This window comes from Mus musculus, chromosome 6 (assembly GCF_000001635.26).
Source record: "Mus musculus strain C57BL/6J chromosome 6, GRCm38.p6 C57BL/6J".
NCBI classification, from domain to species: Eukaryota; Metazoa; Chordata; class Mammalia; order Rodentia; family Muridae; genus Mus; species Mus musculus.
This window is the reverse complement of record NC_000072.6, coordinates 71,030,428-71,040,981: the sequence shown is the minus strand read 5'-3', so window position 1 is coordinate 71,040,981 and position 10,554 is coordinate 71,030,428. Positions and strand designations below refer to the sequence as shown.

The window sequence follows — 10,554 nt, the reverse complement described above, 5'->3', positions numbered from 1 at the left end:
TGGGAATTAGATAGCAGGAAAAAATCTCCACTTTGCAAGTCTCTTTTCAGGGCTGATTTTTTTTTTTTTTAAGACAGGGTCTTACTCTATAGCCCAGGCTAGCCTGGAAGTCAGGACCCTCCCCCTGCCCCCATCCAAGTGTGTGCTGCCACACCTGACCATTGAATAATATTTTCCACTTCTATTTAATTGAATTTGAAGTGGGTCTCTAGCTTTTGTCCCACTCTTCCCTCCTCTGACCAACTTCCCATTTTCCTAGAGGACTGTTTGTCTGCCCAACCCCCACCCCTGCAGAGCTCTGAGCTGTCCCTGGGCAGACAGGGAAAGGGTCCAGAAATTCCCACAATAAGCACATTTGCAAACGCATCAGTATTGCCTCTTCTACTGCCTCACCTGAGGACTTTCTCTTTCTGTGGGAAGTTGATTCTAGGGCTGGGCTGGTAGCTAGGTTGGTAGAATGCTTACCTGGTATGTATAAAGCCCTGGGTTGGCTCTCTAGCACCACATAAACTAGACATGAACTAAGCATGTCAGTACATGTCTATCATCCTAGCACTCAGGAGGCAAAAGGATTAGAAGTTCAAGTTTATCCTCACTACATAGCATGGTTTAAGCCAGCCTAGGCTACATGAGATACTGTCACAAACAAACAAACAAACAAGCAAAAACAAACAAACAAAAACAAACAAACAAACCCAGACAGACCACAAAGCCCTCTCCTTTTCATTCAGAGAAAAACCTTAATAGCTCCAAGTTCCCACAGAACCTGTGCCCAAACATAACCTGTCTTCTCTGGCTTCATCCCCACTACTTCCTGCTTTTGTCACATGATGCCAGTCTCACTACCTTCCCAGCATGCTCTACCTCAGGGCCTTTGCAAGGGCTCATACCGGGACCCTGGATGCTTAGCTTCCTTCCTTTAAATTACCTCCTTGGTGAAGTGCACCGTTCCATCTCCACTTAATACAAAATAAAGCACCGCCCTACAACTTTCTGAAGCCTCTTGCCTTGTCCAACTTTTCTTTTCTGAATAGTTACGATATGTGACACTATACAGTTGACATATTAATTATATCCTCTATTGTTCTTCTGAATATAAGTGCCTTGAGGGTGGAGATCTTTGTTGTGTTCACAGCTTTATCTCAGGTGCCTAAAATGCTGACTGGTATAAATAGGACTCAATAAATATTTTCAGTGGTATATAAGAAGCTCATTAAGAGGCAAATAACACACTCACCTGACAGGGTTATACCTTCACAGTGTAACCATGATGGTGAAGGTGGTTTTCTCGGGGCTAAGCATATCCATTGTGGTCTGGATGTGCTGACCCCTGCAATTTTCCCAAATGAGGGAAACTTGACTACATCATTTATGGTAATAGAGGACTCTGTTCAAGTTCTCCCTGAGGAGGTGGGAGAAGGGCAAATACAATATGGCTTGATGGATTAAAGTGCTTGCTGCCAAGCCTAATGACCTGAGTTGGAAGGCCAGGACCCACATGATGGAAGATGAGAACTGACCCCTACATATTGTCTGAAATCCACATGTATGCTGTGGGATTTTTATAACATACACAAACAAACAAATAAATGTAACAACAATTTAAATAAATAAATGAAAGAGGGTAAAAAGCACACTGTTGTGATACTTCTGAAAAAAAGATTTATTTATTTAATGTATTTTATGTAGATAGATGTTTTGTCTGCATGTGTGCCTGCATAGCAGAAGAGGGTACCAGATCCCATTATAGATAGTTGTAAGCCACCATGCAGGTGCTGGGAATTGAACTCAGGAATTGTACTGGCTGGTTTTGTGTGTCAATTTGACACAAGCTGGAGTTATCACAGAGAAAGGACCCTTCCTTGAGGAAATGCCTCGATGAGATCCAGCTGTAAGGCATTTTCTTAATTAGTGATCAAGGATGGGAGGGCCTATTGTAGGTGGTGCCATCCCTGGACTGGTAGTCTTGGATTCTATAAGAAAGCAAGCTGAGCAAGCCAGAAGAAGCAAGCCAGTAAGTAACATCTCTCCATGGTATCTGCATCAGCTCCTGCTTCCTGACCCGCTTGAGTTTCAGCCCTGACTTCCTTTGGTGATTAACAGCAATGTGGAAGTGTAAGCTGAATAAACTCTTTCCTCCCAAACTTGCTTCTTGGTCATGATGTTTTGTGCAGGAATAGAAACCCTGACTGTGGGAAGCCATTCCGGACTCCCTGGCCAGCTGGACAGAAATCTGTGCCAGGCAGTAAACAAGCCCATGTTTGGTGGATGGCTTGCCCTTAATCCCTGATAGGCTGAGCAAGCCTGCCTGGTGAGGTGATGTGACCTGTGGTGATTGGTTGCGGCGTGGTTGTGGCTTGAGTGGATAAAAACGCTTGTACCCTGAGAGGTGGGGGATTTGAAGAGAGAAGCTGCCTGAGTAAACTGCTTTAAGAAGAACCAGTGGTTGTGTTTTTCTTGCTGGTCAAGTTGGACACAACAAGTGGTGCTGAAACCCGGGACCCGACTCCCCCACCGAAGAGGTTCAGAACTTTCTGCAGTCAGGGTCTGTCGACAGGATGAGTACGGTAAGTAACTCACCATCCCGGGGTTGGGATTAGGCTCTCGGTAAAGAGACAATTAGGCTCTGGCTCTCGGTAAGAGACAATAAGGTAAGACACAATAAGGCTCTCTGGCTCTGGAGACAAGAAAGTGAAAGTAAGAGGGTAATAGGGACAGTCTATGGATTACTTTCTTTTTCTAGCCATTTGGGTAATTTTTCTTACTGCCTTTTGGTTTAAGGACTGGCCAAAAGGATGGCCGATTCAGGAGTCAGAACAAATATTACAAGGCCTGGGCTATGCAAAGAGCCCAGACATAAGTGCCAGGATGCTCCCTTGGAAAGATAAGGAAGGGCATGATGGGATGTTTCAACCATATGTGCTTGAGCTGCCCATTACCTTATGGGGTAGGGATTTGTTGAAAATAGTGTCCTATTTAGGAGCAAGGATTGCCCCTACGGCCGTTTGGCCTCAAAAGATACAGTTGAGGGTTGATTCCTTGCATACTTTAAATGATTTTCAGAAATTGTTAGGCGATATCAATTGAATTCGGGCCTATTTGAAGATCCCAAATGTTAAATTAAAACCTCTGTTTCAAATTTTAGAAGGAGACTCAGAGTTAAGTTCCAAAAGGGAATTAACACCCGAGGCTTGAAAGGCCGTTGCCCTAGTGGAAGAAGAATTGATTAAAGCCCAGCTTCAGCTTTGTAGAGAAGGGTTACCCATCATTTTGATAATATTACCTACTGAGATGCAACCCACAGGATTATTGTGGCAAGAAGGCCCATTGTTATGGATCCATTCCAAAATATCTGTTGGGAGGACATTAGATCATTACCCTACAACAGTGGCTTCTTTAACATTGTTGGGAATTCAGCATTGTTTACAATTTTTTGGTATAAAACCCAGCTCTATTGTAATCCCTTATGATGGGTATCAGCAAAAGGTCCTAACAGCAAATATTGATGAGTGGGCTATTTTAGCCTGTATTAATGAGGGCCCATTTGATAATCATTATCCCAAACATCCGTTAATGACCTTTTTAAAGGAACATCCAGTCATTTTCCCTCAAGTGGTGAGGAAAACACCCATTAAGGATGCAGTTAACATGTTTACTGATGGATCAAAAACCGGATGTGGAGTAGATATGGTAGAGGGAAAAGATCCTGTGGTCAGGCAGTATTATCCCTGTACTCTGCAGATGGTGGAATTACAAATAGTTATTGAGGTCATTAAGGATTGTGATTTTCCTTTTAATCTAATTTCAGATTCACAATATGTAGTTAATTTAGTTTTATCCCTAGAAGTGGCTGGCCAAATAAAAGCTCGTAGTACCATCCAAGCCTTGGCCTTACAATTACAGAAGTTGCTGTGGGAAAGATGCCAACCATTATATATTGGACATGTCCATGCCCATAGTGGGCTTCCAAGACCCTTAAGTAGGGGAAATGATATTGTGGATAATTGTACTCATATGGAGTTCATATTTTTAGCATCCCCTATGGAGTTAGCCTCACAATTTCATTCTAAATTTCATGTTAATGCTAAAACTCTGCAGAGAAAATTTGGAATCTCTAGAGCACAAGCTCGGGAATGTAGTCACTACCTGTGGACATTGCCTAGAGTTTCAACACCCGCCTTCTTATGGAGTGAATCCTAGAGGATTGCTCCCTCTACAGGTGTGGCAGATGGATGTGACACATTTTTCAGAATTTGGCAAATTGAAATATGTTCATGTACCCATTGACACATGTTCAGGAATAGTTTATGCATCTCCCATGGCAGGGGAAAAGGCCTCCCATGTTATACAGCATTGTTTGGAGGCCTGGGCAGCTTGGGGTAAGCCCCAACAACTTAAAAAAGACAATGGCCCGGCATATACTGCCAAAACCCTGGTGTCTTTTTGTCAACAGATGGAAGTACAAGTTAAACACGGCCTGCCATATAATCCTCAAGGCCAAGGAATCATTGAACGAGCACATAGAACCTTAAAAGAATTATTAATAAAACAAAAAGGGGGAATAGGCTATGGCCATACCCCAAAGATAAGACTCTCCTTAGCTCTTTTTACCTTAAATTTTTTGCAATTGGAAAAGGAAGGTCGCTCTGCTGCTGAACGACATGCTAATAACAGCCCCAGTAATCTGGGGTATGCTAAATGGAAGGATGTGCTTACAGGATCATGGAATGGTCCAGATCCCGTGTTGGTCTGGGCGAGAGGGTCTGTTTGCATGTTTCCACAGAATCGCAGAGCCAGTGTGGGTTCCGGAGCAGCTAGTGCAATGTTGTCAAAATGAAGAAGCTGATCTTGCTGGTGATGAGCATGTGTCTGCCCCATGGGTGCGGAACCCAGATGGGGGATACTGTCAGCGTTTCCAATGCCTCTTCGTCATGATGCTTCCTGTTAAGAAATTCTGTTAAGAAATTGGACTGCAAATTTTGATGGCAAGACGAATGAGCTTCGCTCGGCAATTGTCACTGTGAATTCTACCCGAGTGGATCCTGGCTTGGCATTGGGAAAGAATGGGCTGGGATAGGTGCCCTCGCTGTGACCCTTGTTTTGGCATGCATGTTGTGTGTATGGTGTATGTGTCGGTTACGGAATGCCCAGGTCCGCACTGCTGCCATGGTGGTGCAAGCTTTTGCTGCAGTGGAAGCAGGGCAATCACCTCAGATTTGGCTTGTTGCCATGAAGAATGAACAATGAAGCCATTGCTCTGCAGGGTTGTAAGGCTAAGCACTGCACAGAGGTTAGTCTGGAAGCTGTTTGACAATCTCTGGGAAGTATGTCTGATTGCATGAGGGTTGAGTGTCCTAGTGTCCTTTCCCCCAGGAAAAACGGCACGGGAGCAGGTCAGGGTTGCTCTGGGTAAAAACCTGTGAGCCTAAGAGTCAATCCTGTACATGGCCCCTATTTCTGCACACTGGGGATCAGACCTTTATCTTCACCCACGGAGCTTGCTTCAGAAGAATATAAAAGGGGGAATTGTGGGAAGCCATTCCGGACTCCCTGGCCAGCTGGACAGAAATCTGTGCCAGGCAGTAAACAAGCCCATATTTGGTGGATGGCTTGCCCTTAATCCCTGATTGGCTGAGCAAGCCTGCCTGGTGAGGTGATGTGACCTGTGGTGATTGGTTGAGGTGTGGTTGTGGCTTGAGTGGATAAAAAACGCTTGTACCCCGTGAGGCAGAGGATTTGAAGAGAGAAGCTGCCTGAGTAAACTGCTTTAAGAAGAACTAGTGGTTGTGTTTTCCTTGCTGGTCGAGTTGGACGCAACACCTGACTAAGACAGGAATCTTCAAAGAATAGTTCTTAATTGCTGAGCAATCTCTCCACCCCAGCATTGAATAATTATAATTCCAAACGAGTTTAGGAAGAATAACAAGACCCTATTTTTTTTAAATGTTTTTAGCAGAGTTTACTCTAGAAATGTTTTAAGTGGTAAAAATCCATCAATATTCCTATAATTTATTTTCAAGTATTTGAAGTACAGTTTGGATGGCACTTCTAATGCAGAGGACTAAGGAAATCATACATTGTTGAGCTATATACACCATCACTTTAAATATGGTCCCTCTCTTGTGAGAAATCTGTCCATCCATTCTTCCATTCTTCTTTCTATCCATGGTCTACCATTCACCCATCTACCCAATCAAGTGTGCATGTATGAATCCACACATCCATTCTTTCATTCTTCCTTTCATACACCCACCCACTCAGGTACCCATCCACCCATCCATCCCTCCATCTATCAGTCATTTCATCCATCCATCCATCCATCCATCCATCAGTCATTCTACCCATCTACCCACCTACCCATCCATCCATCCATCAGTCATTCTACCCATCTACCCACCTACCCATCCATCCCTCCATCTATCATTCATTCTGTCCATCCATTCTTCTATCCACCCTCCCACATATCATCTCTCCATCTATCAGTCATTCCATCCATTCATTCTTCCATTCATCCACCCCCATCCCCCACCATTTATCCATCTACCCAATCTTTTTTTCACATACTTTTCTTTGCATTGGTCAGTTGTTCTCTTACTCCACATGCAGCTGTTCTGATATGTCAGATGTACATATCTGCTCTTGTGTGATATCAAAAAATATTTTTGATAAATGCTGTTCACTTGTACATATTTTAGTCTGCTTCCATTTTCTCAACATGACAAGATATAGCCATCTTGAGCTATGTATGTCTAGAGTACTACTATTCTAGCTACTATAGATGTATCTGAAGCATGTCACCATTCTAGTCCCCTGATGATGAACACCTGATTACTTCCAACACTCAGAGCTTACAAGCAACACCACTTGTGCATGGGACAATTTCTAGTTCTAGTTCTAGTTCTAGTTCTAGTTCTAGTTCTAGTTCTAGTTCTAGTTCTAGTTCTAGTTTCCAGACGCTTAGTTCTTTAGAGTGGACACATCAGTGATACTCCCACTAGTTGTATGTGACAGTTCCTAAATCCACACTTCCTCAGCCATACCTGGTTATTATCCAGATATTTCATTTTTTGTTAATGCATAGCAGGAGTGTTTTCTGGAGCTGATGCCTCAGTAGTTAAGAAGGCTGATTGCTTTTCTAGAGAATCTAGGTTCAATTCCCAGCATCCACATGGCAGCTCACAAAAATCTGTAACTCCAGTGCCAGGGAATCTGATGCCCTCTTATGGTCTCTGCAGGCACCAGGCATGCATGCAAGCAATCACCCATACACATAGAATAGAATAGAATAGAATAGAATAGAATAGAATAGAATAGAATAGAATAGAATAGAATAAGGTATTAAAAGGTGTTTTCTGGTAATCCTTTTAATTTGCACTTCTCTGGTTATCATTGGTTTAATTATTTAACCTTACGTCTGCTAGCATGACTTTCGTGCCTCTTTTTTACCTATTCATGGCTGTTACATGTATTTCTACTACAGTTCCTGTATTTTTGTGTTGTTCTACAGAGTTCCTTATGTCCTTTAGACAGTAATTTCTCACTCCTTAGACTAAAAATAGACTTTTCCAACCTGTTACTTGTCACTGTGCCTCTGATTTTCTTTACCAAATACGAACCTCTCAAATTTGGTATAATCAATTTATCAAAAGGTTTTTTTGGTGGGGGGGGGTAATAAGTTACTTTTCCTAATGCTGTAATAAGAGACCCTGAGAAGCTAAACTTAAGAAAGGAAGGGTTTCTTTCTGCTTGCCATCTTAGGGTACAGCTTATCACAACAGGAAAGGGATGGGTCCTGGAGCCCGAGGCAGCTGGTCACATTCATCCACAGTTAGGAAGCAGCAGGGGCTGGAAGTTTGGGTTCTGTGCATTTTCTCCTTTTTATTCAGTCTAGAACACCTCTCCACAGAACAGTGCAGCCCACAATGGATGGGTCTTCCCACCTCAGCTAACCTGATCTAGACAATTCCTCACAAGTGTGCCCAGAAGGTTGTCTCCTAGGTGACGCCAGATCCTATCAAGTTGACCATGAAGATTAGCCACAGTTAGCCATGATTAGCCATGATTAACCATGACAGGGAGCACTTTATTTGGCTTTACTTTAGTATTTGGAGGTTTCGTGTTTTTAAACTGTCTTTCATGGCCACTGGCACAATGCTCAAAGGTTAAGAGCACTGGATGCTCTTTCAGGAGATCCAAGTTTGATTCTGGATCATTGGTGGCTCACAACTCTTTGTAATTCCAGTTCTAGGGAACCTAACAGCCTTTCCTGGCAGGCAAAGGATCCATACACATACAGTAATAATCAACAAATAAAAAACATTTTAAAGAAGAAAGCCTTCCCTCAGCAGGTGCAGACACTCATGCCAGCAGTCTCAGCTGCTCAGGATGCTGAGGCAGGAGGATCAAACGTTTAAAGCAAGCCAGGGCAATTCAGTAAAACTGCTAACAAAAAAAGGAGAGACAAGGTATGGCTCAGTTGTGAGGCACTTGCCTGAATTCAGCCCTTATTTCTGAAAAGTCTGTCTCTATTTTCTGTTACAAACACTCTTGCTATCCACAGTCCAATATTCCGTCTAATTGGTATCTTGCTTTATGTCTAGATTCTAGATTTTGTTCTATTTTTTCCTTAAATTAATTCATGTCTTAATGTGCTGAGTTTCCCATTAACTTGCCTTTAGGTTTGTTTGTCTAGGACTTTCCCTAAAGTCCCTCAGTCCACTCTCTTCCCTTTCCCAACTGTCTTAGTTAGGGTTACTCTTGCTGTGATGAAACACCATGACCCAAAAGCAAATTGGGGAGGAATGAATTTATTTTACTTCTACCTCCACATAACAGTTCGTCATCAAAAGCAGTGAGGGCAGGAACTTAAACAGGGCAAGAACCTGGAGGCAGGAGCTGATGCAGAAGTCTTGGAGGGGTGCTGCTTACTGGCTTGCTCCCCATAGTTTGCTGAACCTGCTTTCTTATAGAACCCTGCACCACCAGTCCAGGAGTGATCCCACCCATGATGGAGCCTATCATTAAGAAAATACAATGCGGGGCTGGTGAGATGGCTCAGCGGGTAAGAGCACTGACTGCATCTTCCAGAGGTCCTGAGTTCAAATCCCAGCAACCACATGGTGGCTCACAACCACCCATAATGAGATCTGAAGACAGCTACAGTGTACTTACATATAATAAATAAAAAGACAAAGAAAGAAAGAAAGAAAGAAAGAAAGAGAGAGAGAGAGAGAGAGAAAATGCACTGCAAGCCTGTCTGCCTCCAGCCTGAGCTTATAGAGGCATTCTCTCCATTGGGGGTTGCTCCTCTCTGATGGCTCTAGCTTGTGTGTCAAGTTGACATAAAAGTAGCCAGCACACTGTTAGTGTTTTTACTACTAAGCTGTGTAGAATACTATCTCAACTTCTTAAAATTGATACAGTCTCATCATGTTGCCCTAGCTGGCCTCGTACTCACAAGAGTTCTTCTGCCTCCCAAATACTGGGATTAACGGTGTTCATAAGTACACCCAGTTTTATAGCCTTTAAATGGAACTGCCTGCTAGTGAGCTAGTACTTTCCTAACTTGTATTTGGTTGGGATTACACTGAATCTGTGGATGAATGTTGAGTCAACAACTTCAAGATCGTGAAATTTGCTTCCATAACCAGGATCGTTTTCCTCTGTCATTCATTAGCAGACATCAAAGTAAAATAATTTTCCATATCTGTGTTAGTTAGTTTTTGTCAACTTAATACAAGCTCAGATCATCTGAAATAGGGAACCTTCATTGGGAAAATGCTTCATTCATGTTGGCCTATGGACACATCTGTGGGGCATTTTCTTGATTGATGTAGGAAGGCCCAGCCCGCTGTGGGCAATGTCAACCTGACCTAGTGGTACTGAGTTGTATTTAAAACAAAAACAACAAGAGCCAGCCAGTGGTCTCTGTGCTCTCTGCTTCAGTTCCTGCTTTCAGGTTCCTGCTCTGCTTGAGTTCTTGCCTTGGCTTTCTTCAATGATGGACTGCGATCAGAATGTGTAAGATGTTCAATATTGGCCCAATGTGGTGTATCTTTAAAAACAAATGTATGGAAGCCAAGAAGTCTTCTGTGGCCTGAAGACAAGGCTAGCCTCTTCTTTTAAGTACCTTGTACCCTGTTACAGAAGAAATGCAGAGGTTCAGAGACGTGAAATCACCTTCCAAATGTTGCACAGCTTATGGGTAAAATCAGCACTCGGAGCTGCCTGATTTATAATGCTGCCCTCTGTTGGCAGATCTTGGAAAAGCAGTAGTTCTGAAAGCCCTCCTTTCACTCCTCCACTCCCTTGGTGTCCAGATAAACCCGAATAACATTGAAGTTAGTACATTTTACTTACCGCTTATTCTGTGTTAAGCCCTCACTCATTAGTTTATTCATCTAGTTTTTCGGAGACAGGGTCTCATATGTAGACTACTTTGGCCTCAAACTCTTAATCCATCTGGCTCAGTTACTATTATTGAGCTTTTACTAAGTACAGTAATTTCACCCCTTACCTCATTTAGTCACTACAACCACTCTCAAAAGATAATTG

General features: G+C 42.9%; 1 non-coding gene across 1 annotated transcript; it reads left to right on the top strand.

The window, feature by feature from the left end:
• Positions 1–1,248: 1,248 nt before the first annotated feature.
• Positions 1,249–1,405, top strand: Gm23485. Its single transcript, XR_003956641.1, has one exon. It is a non-coding gene; the product is annotated as a U1 spliceosomal RNA (small nuclear RNA).
• The last annotated feature ends 9,149 nt before the right edge of the window (positions 1,406–10,554 follow it).